Source organism: Zeugodacus cucurbitae, chromosome 6 (assembly GCF_028554725.1).
Source record: "Zeugodacus cucurbitae isolate PBARC_wt_2022May chromosome 6, idZeuCucr1.2, whole genome shotgun sequence".
Lineage (NCBI taxonomy): Eukaryota > Metazoa > Arthropoda > Insecta > Diptera > Tephritidae > Zeugodacus > Zeugodacus cucurbitae.
The window spans coordinates 20,981,787-21,004,357 of record NC_071671.1 but is presented as its reverse complement, the minus strand read 5'-3'; the positions used below and the strand labels follow the sequence as shown (position 1 = coordinate 21,004,357).

Below are 22,571 nucleotides of genomic sequence, written 5' to 3'. Positions count from 1 at the left end.
AAAATATTTCTTTTTGCTGCTGAGCGCAGGCAATCAATTGTCGTTAGCAGTGCAATTTGTTGGTGACATGTGGCAACTTCGAGTGTTGAGTAGTTGAGACTGGTTTAGATATAATTGGTTTAGATATAATATATATAGGTTGTGCAGTAAACTACTCGACTTGATTTTGGATTTAACAACTTTAGAGTTAATATTGCAAAAATTATAATTTGATGGTTATCTAAAAATTGATACCTGAAAGGATTCTCAAAGAATTTAACAAATACTCAAAGGGTATAAACGAAAAACTACTTACGAAAATATGCGAAAATACGATAACACTCACCGAAACTTCCTTCATTATCCTGAGAACTATTTATAAATACAAGTGCTCTTTGTCCATTTTCTAACTGAATCAAAAATATTGGTTACTAATTTACTTCTATACTACTCTATGGTATTTAACAACAGGAATTATTATTAGCAATGAGTCAGGACAAGGAGCTATGACACGAAGGCTGTTATATAAAACTAATAACAAAAACAACAAGTAAGGAAAGGCTATGCTCTCGCAATTTATTGACTTAATTTTATAAAGATAACACAATTCGACCTATATATTCGGCATAAAGTTCAATAGAATAGCGAAAATCATCATAAATTGTATAAGGGGACTAAGGTAATTCCTGAACCGATTGCACTCGTTTTCACCACCAAGATACAATATATCGAAGACTATACGCTCAATTAATTTTAAATTACTTATAATTAGGTATATGGGATCTGGAGGAAGTTATGCCCCGATTTTAATCATTTTTGGTACAGGGTCAAACTGTTATAAGAAAAAAATCCTGAGAGAATGAATTACATTAAAATAAGTGAGAGATTTACCTATATTTTCGGTGAAAATTTACCCTTAGGCACTGAGTTCTTCATGTTCGATATCAGGGCCCTTGAAAAGTCTTGGTCCGATTTTGACAATGCCACAGATCAAATACAGTATTTGTGTACAGTTTTATTTCGCTATTGATAAGTATTATAAAGGGAACGAATCAGAAGAATTCAAAATTGAATTATATGGGACGTAGGGGTTCACAACTACCCAAGCGATAAGATATCTCAAATTTTACTCAAGTTATCGCTTGCACCGACAGACGGACGGACAGACATCCGGATTTCAACTCCACTCGTCATCCTGATCATTTATATATACTATATAACCCCATATATAACTCTTTTATTTCTTGGTGACACAAACTACCGTTATATCAACAAAACTATAATACTCTGTGCAACATCATGACAACCGTATATTGCAACAGAAATATTTCAACGGACATGACTCCTTAATCCTGAAGAATTCAGTTTCTAAAATGGTGTAATGATAACATTTGAGACAACTACAATAAATATCTGAAGGCGCTATATATTTTTAATCTTAGATATTGAGGGTTAAATATTGCGAAGAGATAATATTCTGCATCTCTTTTGCATTGAATTTTGGTTGTTGATTCCAGTAAACTAAACTGCGTCAGTAGTATGACATATTTGAAAAACGTGCTCAAATACTTAATATACTACTTCAAGAATTTTCCTTATGCAGTAGAAAAATTTACTACATAAAAATTCTCAGACAGCAATTAATTATAACAAACAGTAAGCAAATGTATTTAATGTGTTTAATAAACAATTACAACGGTTTAGCGCTCTTACTAATTTGAATTGAAGAGTTAAATGGCATAAATAACTCGACTAACTAAAGTCGAATGCGAACGAAAAATAGAAAAAGAAAACACTGAATATATAGCACGAAATACCGCGGAAAACAGTTAAGCCAACCAAACACATTAAATATTTATGAATGCAAATTTCACTGCTAAACGCTATGATAATGTTACGTATAACAATTTTAGGCGAATACAAATACATATTATTGCTTTGTATGCGTGTGAGAGGGAGGAGAAAATGCACAGCAAAAGAAAACTAAAACTAGTAAAATGACAGTTGACGAGACAAACCAACGTCGCATGATAGACATACACATTTCAATTCCTTTTATAAAAGTAACCAACTAAAAAACAAAACTAAATTAGAGCAACAATTTTAGTTGGTAGGTGGTAGTAGAGCCAGTAAAAACTAGTCACCTCGTGTCTCGCCAACTGGCTAACGGTCTGTGTATTTTGACCAGATGTCACATGTTGTGTTTTTTTATATGAGCTCGACATGGCGTAAGAGTAATCAACGAAGGGAAGTTGTTAACCCCGCTGACGGTGCTGTCATTTAATATGAGTTGTTTTCTACTTTCCGCTTTTTATTATTACCTTTTTATTGTTGCTGGCAAATTAACATATCAAAATTATTAGATTATTAGCTAATCGCTGTAAATTGAGTTCCACGACTAAATTGTGGCATACAATTGCAAGAAGTTGGAGTAAAGTAAGTGTGGGGGAAATATATAAATTATATACATATATACTTATTTTAATGAAAGTTATAAAAAACATTTTCATATAGAATACAGCAAAATAAACGAATTCAAACTTTTAATTTCCTTGCGGCCAAATATCTCCTCTAAAGCACTGTAACTCAAAATTGCTAATATTCCTGAGATTGTCTCTCAATTTGATGTGCAACCCGCTTACCAAAAGCCTTCACTTCACTCCATAAATAAATCGATTTTCGTTTACCTTTTTATTCATTCAATTTGAATTGGCGAGCGTAATTACCTCTCACACAACTACTTGCACCCGAAGCAAAAAGTAAAAGTTCAAAAGTGAAACTTCCCCAACGAGCACCGTTCAATTTTATCTTTATCTTAGCAATTTCCACGAAATTCGACATCAATTTAAATCAATCTAATTAAATTGTGAAACGCATGAACTTGGCTGTGATTGACTACAGTTGGCGCCCCTTTACCATTGACTTAACTGACGAAGAGGCTTCTGGCTGGTACAAATGAATTCATACAGAATTTTTCAATTAGGTGCCGTAAAAAAAATAAAAACAGCAAGAAATTGAATTGAAGTTGTGTTGGAAAAATTGTAATCAATTGATAAGCTCCAAACTGTTATTTAAATGAAGGTGAAAAAGTTAAAATGTTGTTGAGAAGACGTGTAGTGAGGTTGCTACTCATTCAACTCACTTTAATGCTTTATTTATGATTCAGAGAAAATTTATTTGGAAATAAATATTTGAATTGCAAACATTTGAAAAGGAAATATGAAAGAAGTGGGATGATAAAGCAGCTAACTGGAATAGGGCAGACATTTTGTGGTCTCCATTAATTTCATGTTATTATAACAACGTAGCCCACTAGAGGAGATGAATTTCTCAAAAGAAGATTTTCTGACAATCTTCCGATGTCCTACCATTATTTGAACAATGAAGATTGGCAAAAGTGCTCCCATAGAGCACCTATAAAAATAATCCGTGTTCAAGAAGCGAAGAAGGAAACATATTCAGAAATGCAGATCTGGTTATAGCAATGCTTTGGAAAACTCAATACTATGAATCGACTAGTCAATTGATCTCCCTGGCAAAAATTGATAAAAAGTTAATTTTAATTTGTATCCAAGGTCGCGTGATGCTTTCGATTATGAGATGGTCATTCAGTCGTCATTATTCTTTGTTTTCGAGTATCAAATTTGGTGTACTTGGAGGATTAATTGGATCTTCATATGGCCGATGATCTTTCATCTTTCTAACTCCGGCTTTCCGTTGATATCTTCTTATCCAACCGTTACCAGTGCCCCCAATCCACGCAAGTGACCGATGAAGAAGAACCCGATGGCATTTATCGTTATCGTGATTAAGAGCTGATCAATGTATGTCATAGTCACTGTTTTGATATCAGAGCCTAATTTGTTTTCACTCCTCTACAATCTATAGCTAATCTCGTGCATCAATTATAGTACACAGACCAATCAGCGAACCATTATTAAAAGACTGGTGCTTTCCTCTGACTCTGGATTCACCATCTCATCGGCAAGTTCTAGTGAAAGAGAGTATTTTTGCTTCGAAGTCGAACACATTTCGGAAAGTATGACACATTTTGGTCCCAGGGTTTGAGATCTCAGAAACCTGGGTTCATTCACTCTTTATTTCTGTTAGATAGTTCATCAATTGAAATGTTTAATGTTTTTTTAAGCCTTAAGTAATTTACGCTAAGATTTCATTAAACTTTGTCAAGAGCTTGCAATTCTCAACAGGTTTATGTAATTTTTTGTATATACCTCAAGAAACAAAGATTAAGAAATCTTATGTAGTATTGAAAAGATTAATTAACATAAATAACTGAAGTTTGTGCTCCCATTTCTAATATAAAAAAGTAAAGCAAATTTCTTGAAAAGTTTGGGTAATAATAAAAATTTAATATAATAAAAATCGATAATTTATTTGAAAAATTCTGAGCTGCAGAGCCAACTTAATGCTAAATAATGGAAACTAATTTATAACATAATAATTGTTTAAATACTTCAAAAAAGAATTATTGATAAGAAATGAGAGTTCACCACGAAAGCTTCATTTTCAAAAACATCGAAGAAGAATTGCAAGAAAAAAGTTTGACTGTGAAAAATAACTTTGAAAAATAACTTCAGAAATACAACAATGCGAAAATCCATAAAGTAAAAAACAACTTCAAACGACAGTAACATAAGGTAGAAAAATTATAGAAAATTAATATTAAGCGAGTCCTTAAAATACAGAGCACACATGTAGCATTACAAAACTTTTTCAATTTCAGCGCAAAGCTGAAAATAATCAAAAAGCGAAAGAACACAAACACATAAACATCAACTTGCAACAAACTGATGATACAAAGCAATAGTGAAATCGCTCATTTAAATGCCAATTTCCCTTTGGGGGTAAAGCAGCCGCTATGAAAATACAAAATACCAGCAACAAGTAAATATGTATGCATAAAATGCAAACAATAAAAACTTTGCGCATAACTTCCCGAAAACCAACTCCAAGTGCAAACAAAATGGCGCCACTCAACTCAACAGGCAGTATACGGAATCCCCAAAAAGCCAAAGACTGGTGGTAACGCTGGGCATTAGCTGCAACAACGTCCCACTGCTGGCAGTCGAGTAGCTTCCGGCTAGTGCAACAGCGCACCGGTGGCACAATGACAAACAATGTATTACAGTTAATCGAGCCTACAACAGGAGGCGGGGTACGGGGCTTCACTTGCAACAACTTCGGCAACAGGCTTTTAAATATACACATGAGGGTGTATATGCGCTTTGCCAAATCTATCAGCTTGCTACTCTTCGGCCATTTTTCAAAAGTCAAGGCTTGAGGCTAATTTCTTTGGGAAGAGTTTGGCGAAGCTGTGCATACAAGTCGTTGGAGAAAATGCGGTTAAGGAAGGTGAATTGGATTGCAAAAATTTTGTCTAGTATTTTTCTTCTCTGGAGTTAAATTTCAACACTCTGAGACTATGACAAAGTAAAAGTAACTTAGGTAAAGGGTAGGCAGGACTTGATCGGATTTCGCCTCTGAAACTGTCACTGTAGTTCACTAGAGAGATTGTTTCCAACCTGCCTATGTCTAAGCTTGAGTTGGAGAAAACTAGAGAGTAGTTGAGCCCTACGAATCACTCGGGCATAAAGCGAAGCCAGGTTTATCCCTAAAAAGACGACTTCTAGGGACTTCCAAGAGATATTTCCAGAAGTTTTAATTTTGCCTAACCGGCATAAGAATCACTTCGGGTTGTTTCCCAAAAAAGCGACTTGTAGTGACTTCTTGGAGATCGGTCTAAAATTTTTCGTATCGCTTAACCTGAAACCTTAATCACTCTAATATTGATAAGACACCACCAAGACCTCGAAACGATTTTCTGCAACGGCTCGATGGACCTCGAAATACAATGACTAAGGAATGTTTTGATTCGCCATCACAAAAGGAAGACGTCTCCATCACCATAAAAATCACACTGCAGATCGATGAAAATGCGACGAGATCTTGTTGCCGAGAGTTGTTGTTGTAGCAAGAGTTGTTGTATAGCGACAAGGAACATCTTAGCTGGATTGCAATTGTAGATTGCAATGTTCCAGCAAACTCTCATAGATCGATACTTTAAAATATTTACCCACTTTAGTATTTTCCAAAGCTGTCAAAGTCTTCCTGTACTCACTAGAGAATTTTCCAAAGAGAAGAGTCCACCTCCAATAACAAAACTTAGATTTATTATCTTAGAACTAATTTTAGTTTTAAGTATACGAATAAAGGCTTAGAATTACAGATATTGAGATCCAATTAATGCAGCTTTCTCCTACTCCTCTCCTACTTCAAAATGTCCGTTCCTTATTATACCGTATTTTAAACATTTAACTTCATAGGAGACCTCACTACTACATATTAAGGCTCCCTTAAGAACTCTGCTAAAAAAAATATATAAAGTTGTATTCACCCGAAAACAAAGCAAAAAAACTAACGCAAGATAATCCAACTTAAATTTGCACCTGATATAATTCCATTCCAACAACTGACATACCTTCAGCAAACAAAAAACTATTGATTACTTTTCTATCTCCTTCTATGCTCCAGCGCACATTTATACTACAAAATACTCGAAAACAAACTGTAGGATAAGCTGCAGTGCCAGCCTGTATTCTGCTAAAAATTCAGCGCCCATTCATAAATATTTTCAATGGGGCCTAATGTACCAGACAAACACTTAAAAACACACACAAACACAGGAACATGTTGGCGACAAAACTTTTAGATTTAGTTTGCCTTTCGCCTTCATCTTCGCCTGCGACTTTGCCTTGACGATGAGGTCATTTGCGCCACTAAAGATTAGTAGGCAATGAAGCGCTCATTGTAGTTTTTCTACAGATCTAAGAGGGAGCTCAACGTACAAAGCCGGCGTGTGACAATGTCAATGCCAATGAGGTGTGTAGGCAGACATGATGTAAGGACATAAGAAAATTATTTGTTTATATATGAGGCATTCTCTGGAATAAAAGCCACTTGAAAAAAAAAAGTTCTTTATTTTCTTTGGCAATGATATATCTTATAGTATATCTAAAACCTAAAATAAAACATATGCTGTTAGGTCTGTGTAACGCGGGGTTGCCATACTGTAAGGGGCCAAAGTTTCTTGTAAAAAAATTTTCGAACCGCCATAACTTTAAAACTAATGAACAGATTTTAAAACACTATGTGACTTTTTATACAGAATTTCTCAAACTTTAAAACTGTATATCGTAAAAATTTTGTGGCTTTTTTTCCAGAGAATACCTCATATATAGCAGATATATCTATATTATCATTATATAATATGTATATATGGCATCCTTCAAGCATTGCAAACTATATTTTGCTCCATTCTTTTGTGCCATATTCTCTGACTGTCATTTAAGAGTTAGGCAACATAGACATCAGCTATTTGGCCTTAATGACCTTTTTACGATTCACATTTGTTTAAGCATATGTTTATATGTGTAAATGTATGTGCATAATATGAAATTCTTTGCTCTACATGGGTTTGCTGGCATTTATTTGGCTGTTTTTATGTATATTTTTTCCTTTTATTTCGTTGGATTCCACATATGTGAAAATATTTGTCAAACTTATCGCATTTTTCTTTATCACAATATCTGTGAGGGACAGGTTTTCAGACGGGTTAACGTTTGGAAGATGTATAGTTTTTTACGATTTTTTAAGGAAAAAAAATCTGCAAAAGTGTTTAAAAATAAAAAAAAATATAAGAATAATAAAAAAAATATAAAAAATAAAATTTAATTTATGAACATTTTTTTATATTGTTTAGACGTTATCTAAGGCGTTTCACTACACCTCAAGGAAAATTAAGAAATACATTTACATATAACTGCAATATAAAAATTATATATATTTTTAAGCAGGGTGGATCACATGATTAGATTATTTCCTTACCAAATTTTACGGAATTCATCCTTTCGAGACCTTTTCCAGAAGAGCCGGTCTTATTTGGTTAATAAAGAACTAGAGATCAAAATTGTCTTTGGTATGCAAATCTGTAACTTTTTCTTGATGTAAGGGTGCCTGAAGAGTCTATTTTATTAACATAACTCTGTATCTAAAATATTATTTCATAAATTAGATAGCAAACCGATATTTACTTCGACAGCTAGTTTGACTGTACCACCCTTTAATTTTATTTGACAAATGTCTATGCTGATCTTGTTATGATCAACTTAATCCTCGAACTATAAAAGATATACCAGTTTAAAAATCTAATTTTTTTGCGCTACGAATTCTTGAATATTTTAATAGATTAAATTTTATGTTAATATTAATCAAATAAGAACTAAAAAGAGCAAGATGTAACGACTTTCTGAATACCATGATATCCATTGATTCAGTATAATGTGTGGGTTTCATTACGCCAAATTCAATGACAGTAGTTGTCAGAGATATGATTTAAAATAATTTTGCATTTTTAAAACAATTTGTTTGTGAAAAGCTAAATTTTTTTGCTCATCAATAAAGTTTGAATGAAGTTTCACCACATCGTAGCCTCTAACTTTTAAATATGCAGTAGATGTACATGCCATTAATTTGTCAATTTGGTGTCACTGAGTTTGACAAAGTCCTAAATGCACATTAGTTTATAATTCTAGTAATTTCTTATAAAAAATGTCTATGAAACTTTCGTATATGTCATATTAAGTCATACTTAAATTCTATATACTTTGGATATCATTTGACTCTTTCAGCGATTACTGTTACCCTTATAAAACGACGGTCCATTAAGTTTCTCCTTATTTTGGGAAATAGGAAAGATTCACGTAAACCTTTTATAGAAATTCGTTAATCCTAAAAGTAACACACTTTCGTTTGGTCAAGATCCAGATTGAACATTAAAAAAAAATAATATAAAAGAGGATATTTCTAAAAAAATATAAAATATTAATTTAGAAAAACAAACTCAAAACTGTAGTTAGTTTAACTGGAATTGAAATTTAGAATTTGTAGATATTTTATCAATTCCACTTCGAAAAAATTAAAAAAATATTTTTAGCGATATTTGTACAGTTGTTTCCATGAAAAAATTATAAGCTTCTAAAGGGATACCAATCTAAGCTGCAGCATCAAATATGACTCCTGACTTAATAAAGCCTAACATATTTTTTAAACAAAACAAAAAAAAACTCTATTTACATATTTCTCTCAAGTGGTATTGTTGCTATACAAAGCTTCAATGTACCAACTTAAGGAAGTATTCTGGTCTAGACGTATGAATTTTATGATTTTTTTAAACAAAGATAATAAAATGAAAAACTTTTTTATATGTTTTTTTATTGCCATTTTAATAATATAAAAAAATTGCAAGAAAAAAACCAAAAAGTCGTCGAGATACGGGCCGTTGGAGTGGGGTCTTAAAAAAAACGGTGCGTCCTGGTTGACGTGATTTCAGCCCTTGTAGAGATCTAACAAAATGGCGTCGACTTGAAAAAAAAAATTTGTTACCCGATTTTTACGACCTTTTCCAATTGTTTAAAAATACTTCAAATAAAAAAAAAAAAAGAATACCCCATTAAGCGTAAGCATATCCCAAACGATCATTCCTTATCACTAGCTTTAGCAGTGAACTTAAGTTTGCAGAACATAAATTGTATTTTGAGCAACAAAAACTTTAAGATAACAAATTTAAAAAACAATTTAAACAAATTACCATACCTAGCAGCTAACTTGTATTATAAGTAGTACTACGAACAGCCGGGCGTATACGCAACATGGGAAAAAGAATTTCCGAAAAAGAACCATTGAATTTTCACTTATCACATCAATCACTTCTCACGCATTTTTTCGACTTTTCGGTTTCTGTGTACATTTGTGTATATGTATGTATAGTTAACTGCATTTACATTCTGTGGTTATGCATGTGTAAGTGCTGAGCTACATTTGTATGTGCGCATTGTTGCGTTCTTTTCTGTTATTTCAATTCGCGTGAATGGCATTTATTCCTCATGATATTTGTGTAACATCTGCATTTACGGGAGAACATGGAGATACATTTACATACAAAAACTACACTGAAACAGCTGTCATGTTATGGAGAGTGGAAAGGTGGAATAAAATAAAATAAAATAAAATAAAATAAAATAAAATAAAATAAAATAAAATAAAATAAAATAAAATAAAATAAAATAAAATTAAATTAAATTAAATTAAATAAAATAACAGTAAAATAACAATAAAATAACAATACAATGTAATGTTACATTAAGAAAATAAGTTTTAAGTAGTTCAAAATCGTTCACTGCAACATACATAAAGCATTTATGCTACATGAAAGCATATAAATATGGCAATCTTCACTAACTAATGCTCATTAAACAAACCTTGCCAGCTTAATCGACTTTTATTCTTTACTATCATTACTTTCTACGTCCATTTGCTTTCTCATACACTAAGGTTCTTCTACTATCACTTGTATGTTTTTTCTTTCTCTTGTATACTTTGTTTACTAGTCTGTACTTTGGTTTCTACTTTATTCTTTATTTTCTGTTTCATCCTTTATTTTTCTACTTTACTTTGATTTCTATCTGTCTTTCTCTCTTTATCTCTCCTTCTAAAGCACTTTCTCTTATCGCTAAGTATTTTCCGTACAAATTTAATTTTTAACCGCAACTACTACCGCTAAGCTTTATGTTGATTTTCCATCAGTTTTCTCACCTATTCCCAGTCCCATCAGATGCCGCACAAATGGCAGCATATCTCCTTCCTGTCGCCAATGTTTTGCGATCATGGCATCACCCATAAGGGACTCAAGTGTCGAGGTAAAGGTGTGGCGCAGCAACATTAGTGCTATGCCAACAACAAATACAATAGCTTTAAATAGCGCAAATGCGTGTAGCGTTAGTTTTGTTGAGTTATTCTGCGCGTGAGTGTATGTATGTATGTGTGAGTATCTTTTTGTGTGGCATTATAAAATAGCGTGTAATTTTTTTGTTCAACATTGTTCAGTGTTATTCTGTAATTTTTATTGCTCCTTACTTTCAACTGATTTCTTCAACTACAGTTATATTTTAGTAGCTTTCTTTTAGAGCTTTCTTCTATGCAGTTCTTATTATCCTATTTGCCTGTTACACTTTTTCAAGGTTTGATTGAACTTTTTTCAATTCTTTCTTCTAAATATGCACTCTGTTTCTATACACTTTTCCATTTTTCGTTGTTTACAACAATACTTTATTGGTTTTGTTACTATAGTACTTAAGTACAAAATTCTTCCGTTTCATTTCTTGATTTCTGCTTCTCACACTGTTACAACCAGCGGCTTAGTACTTTTTCTACAACTTTTTTTTTCAAGCACTTTCCTTCTATGTTCTGCCTTCATGTAGGTCATTTGCTATTAAGATTTTGTTTTGACTTTGTCTCTGAATAATTAATTACCACAACCATGCCTCTAGTTTAATCTTAGCCTTCGGTTAATGGTTTATTTTGGAAGAATAGTAGTTGAATTTTTTTCAGTATGGAGACAGGTAAGGTGTTCTTAGCACAGTTATATACATAAATCGTTTGAATAAAGTGAAAAACCAAGCGTATTTAAGACAGTGGGCAGCTCAGTTTTAAATATATTTGTTCCACAATATTGTAAAATTTTATCGAATCTTTAAATGATAATACATTTTTATCACTTGTATCACCTGAAGAAGTGTATGTTTTTTATTACATACATAGTCAAAGCTGAAATGCATTACATATTATTCAGCAGAAAACTTTTCCAATTTGATTCAATTCAATATATTTCTACCCTTAGTGTAATTGAAATGCATTTTAATGCACTATAATAAATGCAATGAACTCACCACAGTTGTAGGGCGTATACGTAACATTATTGCACAATATAAAGGGTGATTTTTTAAGAGCTTGATAACTTTTTTAAAAAAAAAACGCATAAAATTTGCAAATTCGGTTCTTTATTTGAAACGTTAGATTGGTTCATGACATTTACTTTTTGAAGATAATTTCATTTAAATGTTGACCGCGGCTGCGTCTTAGGTGGTCCATTCGGAAAGTCCAATTTTGGGCAACTTTTTCGAGCATTTCGGCCGGAATAGCCCGAATTTCTTCGGAAATGTTGTCTTCCAAAGCTGGAATAGTTGCTGGCTTATTTCTGTAGACTTTAGACTTGACGTAGCCCCACAAAAAATAGTCTAAAGGCGTTAAATCGCATGATCTTGGTGGCCAACTTACGGGTCCATTTCTTGAGATGAATTGTTCTCCGAAGTTTTCCCTCAAAATGGCCATAGAATCGCGAGCTGTGTGGCATGTAGCGCCATCTTGTTGAAACCACATGTCAACCAAGTTCAGTTCTTCCATTTTTGGCAACAAAAAGTTTGTTAGCATCGAACGATAGCGATCGCCATTCACCGTAACGTTGCGTCCAACAGCATCTTTGAAAAAATACGGTCCAATGATTCCACCAGCGTACAAACCACACCAAACAGTGCATTTTTCGGGATGCATGGGCAGTTCTTGAACGGCTTCTGGTTGCTCTTCACCCCAAATGCGGCAATTTTGCTTATTTACGTAGCCATTCAACCAGAAATGAGCCTCATCGCTGAACAAAATTTGTCGATAAAAAACATTTCGAACCGAACACTGATTTTGGTAATAAAATTCAATGATTTGCAAGCGTTGCTCGTTAGTAAGTCTATTCATGATGAAATGTCAAAGCATACTGAGCATCTTTCTCTTTGACACCATGTCTGAAATCCCACGTGATCTGTCAAATACTAATGCATGAAAATCCTAACCTCAAAAAAATCACCCGTTACTAAATACTAGATATTTAATAAAAAATAAAAATAAGAAAGTCGTAAAACAATTCTTTTAAATATATTTAACATATTGTCAATAAAATGCATAAAGACATTTTCTTAGCATTGAATGGCCACGAAGTTAATTTTTCCACTACATACCAGCTGATGCCACGGGGCGTATGATGAACATTCGAAGGAGAAATATTACTTGATATTCATAGGCTTATTTTAACCATTCCTCAAACTAAATAAAATAAAAGTGGAAATGAAAGTAAAGGGTGTTTGGAAACAAAATATAAAAAATTATAAATATTTATAAAAATTTAATTCATAATTTAAGCAGAAAATAACGACATATACAATTTATAAGTGTTTTATACGTTTTTTTTCTTGCAAAATAAACACAAACAATTTAACTAGCAACCTATTTAAACACCCTTCAAAGTAAATAAAAAACAAATCCCACTAAACGGCATAGAAAAGCGCAACCTTCTCAAACGTGTCAGCCCACATTCACGTTTTATTTCCTTCACTGTGCTTTGGACAACTTCAATTTTCGACAAATTTTTCATACAAATAACACTTAAATGTAAGCAAAGAACGAAATGGCTAAGGGTATACGCAAAAATACCAGTATCGCTATAAAGCACTGACGAAACAATGCCCAAAAATAAAACAAATAATTTTCTACATTAATATTATTGTATGTGCTTTTCACAAAAAGAAGCATGAAAAAATATATATGCAAAAGCGACAGCAACTGTACAGCTGACTCAAATATTTGTGCGCCAATGTCGGTTGATTTGGGGAGGACGAGTAATAAGCATCCATTCTTACAGCTGGAATGCGCTAAGCAAACACAAAATATTATTCATACATACATATATATATACATTTGTATGCATACCAATTCGAATAGTAGTACACAGGGAAATAATACCTTTATTTCGTATTTGCATATATTTACTGTACAGAGGCATTATTTTACATATGAGTACGATCATGTGCATGTGCACATATTTGGCCTAGAGGCGCTCAGTGCTCGGTGTTGTTGAGAACAATAGATACATATTCAGTTCCGGATCCCCAGCGACGAGTGTTGAAAATGCAAAGCAAAAAAGAATACAACAATGGCTTGATTTTTTGGGGGAACACAAAAGTGAGGATGTCATAAGATATTATTGAAAATAATATAGTTTAGGGTTGATCTATTTGGTATGCTTACATATCATGAAGTAAATATTTCATAAATGCTTTTTTAATTAAATATGTATAAGAAAAATAGAAATAAAATTATATTTAGTACCTTTAATATGTTTATACCAGTTTATGCCAGTTTTAATTTTCTTCTAAAATTCAATTTCAATATAGCTTTTAAAAATTGAAATTCGACATGTTGCTTGTCCAAAGCTTCAAACAAATAATTATACCAGTTTTATACGAATCGAAAAAATCAACTGGAATAAATAAAATAGACATGCGTAGACGAATTGAAATTGTTTGATTTATACTATATTATTTAAATTCCCTCTTGTATTAATAATTATACTAGATACATTTGTTCTTCTCTTCTAAATAAATTTTTATAGGCAAGGTCAAACATTGCAAAGAGAGATGGCAATTGATATGATTAATTTATTTTAACGTAATTTTGTCAGCCTTTGAAAATCTTATAGTAACCAACAAATGTATTTTCATTATACATTATATAAAACATCAAGAAAAATTTGTATAAACTTGATATAAGAACATATGATAGATGTCTTTAAGACCTTATATTTATTAGGAAATACAAGAAAGTTAAAGTGATGTACGTCAATCATAATTTTTAAGAATTTTTTTTTAATATTCGTTGATTTTTGGACACTTTAATATTTTATATCAATTTTATACCAGTATAGAGCCCTTTTTCAGTACTCAAATATTTTCGCCTGATTTGTGTTAACAGTTCTCTATGACAATTGGGTACTTATAAATTGGTATAATTCCATTGTTATGATATGAATGCCAAGCAAGACTGCCGGCACACAAGTGGAATTCATTACGTTGGCTAACTGGCGTGTAGTCACGCTGATAACCACAATGCCTGACCTGCCTTTTGTGCTTTCTTGGTACTCGTACTCTTGTTTTTGTTTTGTCATACGCTTTCATTACACAGGAATGGGGTAGTTGTATGCTTACCAAGCGCATGATGATGAACTCTATTCAGTTCGGCGGGCATATGCCGCTTCTGTTGTTTGAAATGTAGGTTTTGATGACGAACCAAGTTGACATGGTGATGTCGTTGGTGGTTAGTTAACGCGTTTATTTGTCAACACAGCCCACTAATTTGGTAGCTGCTTTGTTTGTGTAACAAGCTATAGAAGTTCGGCTGGGTTTATTGGCAGCGCTGGTTGGTAAGTTGCCCTCAAGCGGTTGGTTAAATGGCTATGCGCTCAATTTACACTGGCTGATGAGACTTTGTCTGCTGCGTTGTTGGTTTCAACCGGCAGAGGTCTATATTTATAGGATGTATGTATAAGGCAAACTGTTGCTCTTAGGCGTATACTTTGGCTTCTACATTGTCTTACAATAAACCATGGTACCGTTAGATGGTATAACTAATTTTATACTTGGCTTAACAATTTCTTTCTAATATGACCCATATGCTAATAAACATAGAAGCCGTTTTAGTAATCCATGCTATATATAGCCGATAGTAGAATACAACAACAACATAAAACTGTTCGTAGTAACCTGAAATGTGTTCAGAAGATTACGCAAAAGTAGATATTTGTAATTATGCTGATTCAGTTGAGTTGCAGCGAAACAAGGGTGACGGCTGATTAAATGGACGTTTGGGGGATACTATAATTATCATATTAGCTAATGTATTGAAGTTATTAAAAAATACACATAGCTAAAGTCATTTTATATGTATGTATAATAAATATTGAACTGGCATAACTTATTTTTTCTAACTGGTATAAATAATTGATCTCCTGAATAGAATAAAAATATTTCAATTTTCACTTACTAATGGTAGTTATGTATGTATGTATGTGATTGGCGTTGCAACCGTTTAGCCGGTTATAGCCGAATCGACGATAGTGCGCCATCTCTCTCTCTCCTTCGCAGTTCGGCGCCAGTTGGAGATCCCAAGTGTAACCAGGTCGCTCTCCACCTGGTCCCTCCAACGGAGGGGAGGCCTTCCCCTTCCTCGGCTTCCTCCGGCCTTCCTTCCTCGAACGGCTCGGAGGGGTCGTTCCCGATCATGACGGAGCTTTTGGTGTTGCTCAATGTCAACTTACACAGCCGTATTAGTTTCGCGGGGATACCAAATTCAGACATCGCGGCGTAAAGGCAGCTCCTCTTCGTGCTATCGAATTTAAAGTCGACAAAGAGATGTGTCGATCCTCTTTTCACGGGTCTTCTCCAAGATTTGGCGCATGGTGAATATCTGGTCCGTTTTTGATTTTCCAGGTCTAAAGCCACACTGATAAGGTCCAATCAGTTTGTTGACGGTCTTTAGTCTTTCACACAGTACGCTCGATAGAACCTTGTATGCGATATTTAGGAGGTTGATCCCACGGTAATTGGCGCAGATTGTGGGATCTCCCTTTTTATGGATTGGGCAGAGCACACTGAGATTCCAATCGTCAGGCATGCTTTCTTCCGACCATATTCTGCAAGAAGCATGCACGTTATCAGTTCTTCGCCGACGTATTTGAATAGTTCTGCCGGTAATCTATCGGCCTCCGCTGCTTTGTTGTTCTTCAAGCGGGTAATTGCTATTCGAATTTCTTCATGGTCGGGTAATGGAACATCTGTTCCATTGTCATCGATTGGGGGATCGGGTTCGCCATCTCCTGGTGTTGTACTCTCACTGCCATTTAGCAGGTCGGAGAAGTATTCCCTCCATAATCCCAGTATGCCCTGGACATCGGTTACCAGATTACCACCTTGGTCTCTATATGAGGATGCTCCGGTCTTGAAACCTTCGTTAAGTCGCTTCATTTTTTCATAAAATTTTCGAGCATTCCCTCTGTCTGCCAGCTTCTCAAGCTCTTCGTACTCACGCATTTCGGCCTCTTTCTTTTTTTGTCTGCAGATGCTTCTCGCTTCCCTCTTCAGCTCTCGGTATCTATCCCATCCCGCACGTGTTGTGGTCGTTTGCAACGTTGCGAGGTAGGCAGTCTGTTTTCTCTCCGCTGCGAGACGGCACTCCTCATCGTACCAGCTTGTTTTTTGTCGTTGCCGAAAACCAATTGTTTCGGCTGCAGCGGTACGCAGTGAGTTTGAGATGCCGTTCCACAGTTCCCTTATACCGAGATGCTGATGAGTGCTCTTAGAGAGCAGGAGTGCAAGTCGAGTAGAGTATTTCGTGGCTGTCTGTTGCGATTGCAGCTTTTCGACGTCGAACCTTCCTTGTGTTTGTTGACGGGCATTCTTTGCTGCACAGAGGCGTGTGCGTATCTTCGCTGCGACCAGATAATGGTCCGAGTCTATATTTGGTCCTCGGAGCGTACGCACGTCTGAAACACAGGAGACATGTCTTCCGTCTATCACAACGTGATCGATTTGGTTCCGTGTGTTTCGATCAGGAGACAGCCAACTAGCTTGATGTATTTTCTTATGCTGGAATCTGGTACTACAGACGACCATATTTCGGGCCCCAGCGAAGTCGATCAGCCTCAGGCCGTTTGGCGGTGTTTCGTCATGGAGGCTGAATTTTCCGACTGTTGTGCCAAAGACACCTTCTTTACCCACCCTGGCGTTAAAATCGCCAAGCACGACTTTTACATCGTGGCGGGGGCAGCGCTCATAGGTGCGTTCTAGGCGCTCATAGAAAGCATCTTTGGTCACATCGTCCTTCTCTTCCGTTGGGGCGTGGGCGCAAATCAGCGATATGTTGAAGAACCTCGCTTTGATGCGGATTGTGGCAAGACGTTCATCCACCGGGGTGAATGCCAGGACTCTGCGACGGAGTCACTCTCCCACCACAAATCCTACACCAAATTTGCGCTCCTTTATATGGCCGCTGTAGTAGATGTCACAAGGACCCACCTTCTTCCGTCCTTGTCCTGTCCATCGCACTTCTTGGATGGCGGTGATGTCAGCCTTAAGTCGTATGAGGACATCAACCAGCTGGGCAGAGGTACCTTCCCAATTAAGGGTCCGGACATTCCAGGTGCATGCCCTTATATCATTATCCTTAAAACGTTTGCAGGGGTCGTCATCAAAAGGGGGGTGTCTCATCCGAGGCTTTCGTAGATTTTTCATTGGGGGGTGTTTTTATGTGGTGGGTCCCAAACCCTACGCACAACCGCATAAGCGGGCTTCGCCTTCTCACTTTAGCTCGCCTTCAAACGGATGTCTGTTGGCTACCCAGAGGATACTTGGTCTAAAACCGGAAGTCGTGAGCTGCTTGAACCATGTGGAGAAGAATCGTTTCTGGCCACTCCCAAGTGAATGACAATCAAAAACTTTCCTCACTTGCGTGAACTTCTACACATGATCCCATCCTCCAAAATTCTATAGAGACCCTGATTTCAACATACAAGAACTGGTATCAAATCCAAATGTTCTAAATTTTAATAAATTTAGATTTGTATTTAAATTTTGATTTTTTATCTCAAATGTATATGAATTGTAAAAACAGACAACAATGGTTTTACAACTGGTATACAAATTTATTAATTTAAATTTCGTAATACCAACCGATTAAATATTAAAATCGGTGTAAATATTTACAAAATAAAACAAAAACAAAGTTTAATCGAATAAAATATGAAAATTAAAAATCGTACAACTGGTATAAATATGAAGTTTTAAAGTGTTATAAGTACATTTGTAAACTGTTACAAAAGTTAGGAATAACTGGTATAAATTATTATAGATTCAAATATGTACCAGAATTGCATTGACACAAACAACTAACTAATATGTATAGTACTGGAAATTCAAAAACTGGTATACACATATTCGAGATAAATTTGGTTTGTCGTAATAAAATATGTTTTACTTTTATCTTTTCCGTGAAATTTAATTCAATTAAGTAGTAAAGTTGAGTATTAGAACTAGTAAGTAGACACGATCAGTTGGAAATAATAACATTCTAAAGATACTTTTCTTTGCCGTCCGGCATTTTTGTACCTTCCTTCACTTTCTGCAATTTCTTTATACCCAACCACAGCCACTTACTCTGAACATAAAATGTTTCATAATGCTTCATATTTTTATGACTATTTTTGAGTGTCACTCTGTGTTTGCTAGTCATCTGCTTAGTCACGAGAAAAGCCATTCGTTTGATGTAGAGTGCAGCTACACGACGTTGTCCATTATGTGCCCGATATTTAACAACTATTTATGCTATTCCGCTGCATACTTTTACAAAAATTCCTTGTAGCTTTTGTAGCATTTTTCTTTATTTTTTTTTATTTCGCTCTCCTGTGTTCGCTGCAACATAACATAAATGTAATTTACTACAAAATATTAGAAAACGAAATATAAAGTAATAATTTCATAGGAAAACCACAAAAAACTCATGCGTCCAGTTTTGCACGCCAGCCTCAGTACACTTTAATTTTGATTTACCGTTACTTTTCTGAAAGAAGACAATGAGATTTTAGGTACGCATTGTTTATTTTGGCATTTTTAAGTGTCTACAATTCGTACATTCAATTTAATTGAGGAGAAATTCAGAAAATTTCACAGAATTTGGAAAACTGTATCATTGTGTTATTTCAAACAAACAACCAGAAATGAGTGACTGTGATCTTCGTCATATGGAGCGGTTAGTTCGTAAGAACTTCAAATTAACCCCTAAGGAGGCTACTCAAGTCATTAACAAGCAAACCAGTGAATGGACCAGAAGAGCTTAAAAAAATTGGTTTAATCGCATCTGTTAAGCAAAAGAAACCTGCTCTGTCAAAAAAAATATTGCTGCACGGGTCCAGTTTAGCCGAAAATGCAAAAATTGATCAGTTGAAGATTGGAAACGGGTTATATGGTCTGATGAAACGAAGATCAATCGCTACCTTACTGATGGTAAGTCATATTATTGGCATCGGTCCAACGAGCAATTCCAACAATATCAAATTAAAGAAACCATAAAATACGGCGGCGGTGGTATAATGGTGTGTGCATGTTTCACTTGGTGAAACGTCGCTCCAATACACAAAATAGACAGAATAATGAGAAAGGAAGATTATCAAATTGAAAATTTGTGGGCTATGCAAAACGATGTCTGTGCCAGTACGATTATCCGCCAACTAAATTGAATGAGCTTTGGGAGCGTGTCTAGATACCCTGGACAAATATTCCTCGTAATACGATTGAAAAATTAGTGGAAAGTATGCCAAAACGATTAAATAGTACTGAGGTTGGCGTGCAAAACTGGACTCATGAGCTTGTTGTGGTTTTCCTATGAAATTATTGGTTTATGTTTCCTTTTCTAATTTTTTGTATTACATTACATTCAAAGAAATAAATAAAGAATTAAAATTCCAAATTTCAAGCAAATCGAATAATTATTTACATTTTTATTGCATCTTATGTTGAAATTTGACAAACATCCAACCAGTATTGCACGCCACTGTATATTAAAATGATCAGGGTGACCAGTAAAGTTCAAATCCGGATGGTTGTCTGTCCGTCCGTCCGTGCAATTGAGATATTTTGATGAAACTTGGAACACGTGTTCCTTGGCACCGTAAGAAGGTTAAGTTCGAAGATGGGCGTAATAGGACTACTACCACGCCCACAAAATGGCGAAAGCCGAAAACCACGCCCACTTCCCATACAAAGGTTAGGTTACTAAAAGTAGATTAACTCACTAACGAAAAACGTCAGAAATACTTAATTTTACAGAAGAAATTACAGAAGGAAGCTGCACTCAGATTTTTTACAAAAAGGAAAATGGGCGTGGCATCGCCCACTTATGGGTCAAAAACCAGATCTCAGGAACTAATTGACCGATTCGAATGAAATTCGGTATATAATATTTTCTTGTCACTCTGATAACACGTGTGGAAAATGGATGAAATCGGTTCACAACCACGAAACTTCCGTGTAACTAAATTTTGAACTCCATCTTAAGGAACCAATGAAGATAGTGAAATAAAACTATACACAAATCTGTGGCATCACTTGTGAAAAAATTGTCGAAATCAGACTATAACTTTTTTAAGCATCGAATACCGAATATGAACTCAGTGTGCCATGGTAATTTTTCAACAAAAATTTCGGTAAATCTCTCAGGTATCTTTATTTAGGCAGTAATTTAGGCAATGAATGCAGATTAGACATGCTCTAATAATTCCAGCTAAAAGCTCTGGGCACCTCTTATTATTTTCCACATTTTTTCATATTCACCATGACAATGCAAAAATGTGTCTATAATGCAAGTCATGCAGTTAAAAATGGATGAAGTGAAACATTTTTGCGACCTGTTGCAATCCCTCCACACGCGCACACACTAGCACAAACGTGTGTTTCTCCTCGCTTCGTAAATAAATCACGTGCATTCATTGAGATTTCAATTTCCGCACGAAAGCCGTATTCAACGCACGCCAACCAACAAATCGCAATTGAATACGAATTGAATTGCAATGCAACATTGCTGAGGCTAAGTTCTGTTCGGGAATGATTTACATTGACACTGCTTGCCTCGTGAAAGCTTGTTGCATGGCACACGTTGCAACACTAACAAATGCCACACTGTGCTATTATGTGATAACTCCAATTAAATATTATTCAGTTATTGCAGTTAATGCTACAAACAATAACAACAATTACTAACTATTTACAACAAATACATTTTATTATCGACAACTTGTCTCGAAATCATAATTTCCGTTTGCCATTTAAATGGAATTCCCCTGTTGCCCATTTGAACGAGTTGATTTACTATTGATTTACGGTAAATACGATTATGCTGATGTATGTATGTATATACCATTCATTAGTTGATGTGTTAATTGCCCCAGGATATTTACTCGAATTTGCTTGCATTTCCCCCCGTTGTTGCAGTTCGTTGTAATTTCCGCGCCCAGCGCAAAAGCTTGATGATTACAAATTGCTTGATAATTATGTCAATCAGTGTTATTCATAGCGAAGTCAAGTAAATGAGGTGAATTAACATGACCTTAGAAAAGTTATGGGGCTATAACGGTGGATAGTTGAAATATTTCAGCGTTGTAATTTACATTATTTAGAAATTACTTGGAGCATTTCCTTTAATATTTTCACTTTTAAAACACAATACAATAGTTTGGTTATGTTGAGTTTAAATCAAAAATTGTTTTAAATTAAGCTACATTTTTTTAAATTTCGTAGTTGACAATAAATTAAGTTAGTTTGAAACTTAATTTCAAGTGCCATAACACAATAAGTAAGGTTATGTTAAATTGATTCAACTTGAAATAACTTCAAATTAGTTTGATTAAGTTGACTTGAGTTTATTATTCAGTTCAGAAACGACATATGTTATCTTTAAATCTTTTGCAACCATAATTTCCTTATTTATGAGATGTTATGTTAGATTGAAATAACTTATATCAAATTAATTCCTTAATTTTAGGCCTCAGGCATTAGTTAAGATATGCCCAATAAACAACTTTGAATTGACTTCAATAATCAATAATTATGTTAAGTTGAGAGATTTTATGTCTTCAATTACTAATAAATAAGGTTAGGAGAAGTTGAAAAATCAAAAAAATAAAAATAAATTCCATAAGCAGTATGTTAATATTTTAATTGTGTTACTTTCGCAAATGAATATTTTTATTATTGAAAATCTCAATAAACAAGACTTTAATATATTAAGAACAGTTCGGCAAAATTTAGTTG

The 22,571-nt window shown here is 34.6% G+C and overlaps 1 protein-coding gene across 13 annotated transcripts in view; it reads left to right on the top strand.

Moving 5' to 3' along the window:
- The window catches only part of LOC105220342 (protein kinase C, brain isozyme), a 699,782-nt gene that overhangs the window by 493,796 nt on the left and 183,415 nt on the right, over window positions 1-22,571 (top strand). The gene's annotated exons all lie outside the window — the stretch shown is intronic.